Source organism: Mandrillus leucophaeus, unplaced genomic scaffold (genome assembly GCF_000951045.1).
Source record: "Mandrillus leucophaeus isolate KB7577 unplaced genomic scaffold, Mleu.le_1.0 Scaffold59, whole genome shotgun sequence".
Taxonomy (NCBI): Eukaryota; Metazoa; Chordata; class Mammalia; order Primates; family Cercopithecidae; genus Mandrillus; species Mandrillus leucophaeus.
This window is the reverse complement of record NW_012106363.1, coordinates 4,686,939-4,688,957: the sequence shown is the minus strand read 5'-3', so window position 1 is coordinate 4,688,957 and position 2,019 is coordinate 4,686,939. Positions and strand designations below refer to the sequence as shown.

The 2,019-nt window shown below is 51.1% G+C and overlaps 1 non-coding gene across 1 annotated transcript; it reads left to right on the top strand.

The window, feature by feature from the left end:
- The first annotated feature begins 1,178 nt into the window (after positions 1 to 1,178).
- TRNAQ-UUG lies at positions 1,179 to 1,250 on the top strand. Its single transcript has one exon. It is a non-coding gene; the product is annotated as a tRNA-Gln (tRNA).
- Positions 1,251 to 2,019: the final 769 nt, after the last annotated feature.

Below are 2,019 nucleotides of genomic sequence, written 5' to 3'. Positions count from 1 at the left end.
TTTATTTTTATATAATTGTTATATAATTAATATATACTATATTATTATACACACTAATTGGTACAACACTATTATACATACAAATTGGTAAGTAGATTTTACCTGTTATTATATTGTTATACAAATTGGTATGTATACATACTACTTGGTAAGTCGATTTTATTATTTTTATGCATAATTGGCAAGTAGTTTTGTTTGGGCCTGTATATCTTTTTATATCATTACAATAAGTTATTCCCTAAATTCTTGCACAATATTTATTGGGTAGATATTGTTATTAACCAATTTTCACTTGGACATTTATTTTGTTTTTTACTATTATAAATAACACAGCTGAGAACATCCTGGAACATATGTCTTGGCACTTGCCTTGGTGTTTCCGTAGGTTAGTCTCAAAGGTGAAACTGCTGAGTCATACGGCGTGTAAAAATTAGATGTAGCCAGATTGACCTGCAGAAACATCCGTTTACATAGACATTCACTAAAATGTGGGAGAGAGCCCAGAGGGGAATGTCTTTTTCACCGATCTGATTTAATCCTAAAGTTAAGGATAATCGCCCAGCAAGGAAGGGTATCTGGGTGTTATCTCAGCAGTCCCACCTGGTGGTTTTTAATTAGGCATACAAGCAAGTGGAGGCGAAACTTTGGAACGGTTTTCCTTGAGAGCTCTAGCCACGTGAAACAGTAGGACTCGCACCGACGCGGTCAGGCTGCCGGCGCAATTTCAAAGTCTCCGTTCCCCCGTTCCTGGGGCGCCTGAGGTTTGAACCGTTGTCCCCCACTTGCCAGTCCGCTTCCCTTCCCGCTTGGCCAAAACACCTCTAAAAAACCCCCCTAACGTAAATAAACAAACAACCCAGGCTCCGTGCGCCGCGCCTCCTGCGCTGGAACTGGGGTTGGAGCAGGCTTTCCCCGGACCCATTCCGGCCCCACATAGCCAACCCTGCCAGCCTGCTGCCTTTCCGACCTCCCAGCCCCTGGAGGAGCGCAGGAAGACAGGATAACCCCGGGACCAGAAACGCCTGAAAAGCGAAGGACGCAGAAGCCCTCGCCGCGCAGCCCGTGGGTCCCCGGCCCAGGGCCCAGTCTGGCAAACGCGGACACGGCCGCCTCTCTGGAAAGACCGCCCAGAGCTCTCCTGGCTTGAGGAGACTCGTGGCCGTCTAAAGCAGCCAGCAGGTCCCATGGTGTAATGGTTAGCACTCTGGACTTTGAATCCAGCGATCCGAGTTCAAATCTCGGTGGGACCTCACCATATCTTTTGGTCCTGCAATTCCTGTTTTGGGGACCGCTTCCGGCAGCGGCCACCTCGGGTTGTGTAGGTATCCCCAGTGACCGGTCAGGCAGCGGCTTAGGGTCCCTCCTCCTCTCTCAAGATGTTTTCATTTCAGGGCCGTCCTAAGCGTGTCAGTGCGCACGCGCGAGAGTCGGGCAGAAAAATGTGTTGCTGGGAGAGCGAACGCGACTTTTTACCCTGGAGGGAAACTTCCGAAAGAACCCGAAGGATCCGGAGGATGCTGCTTCGGGCTGGGCATAGATAGGTCGGCCGGTATAGGAGGTCCCCGGGGGCCGAGGGGGCCGGCATGTTTCTTATTGGCTACTGAGCAAGCGCGATACGTTACTGCTGCCTGAGCCGCCAACGAAGTGGCTCGACCGAACCAAGGGGCGGGGAAATGGCGCCTGCGGGACTCCGATTGGTCACGAGCAATAACGAGGCTGCAGTCCCCTGAGGAGTATTTTCTTGGGGTCCGGCACGCACCCTAGTGTGTTTGTGTTGGTTGTCGGGTGCTGAGTGAGGTCGTCTGGGTCTGTCGGTCAGAAAACAGTCCCTTAGGCTGTATGCGGTGGCTCACGCCTGTAATCCCAGCACTTTGGGAGGCCGGAGTTCGAGACCAGCCTGGCCAAGATGGTGAGCTCTCGTCTCAACTAAAAATACAAAAATTAGCCGGGCGTGGTGACGCGCGCCTGTAATCTCAGCTACTGGGGAGGTTGAGGCAGGAGAATGGCTTGAACCCGGGA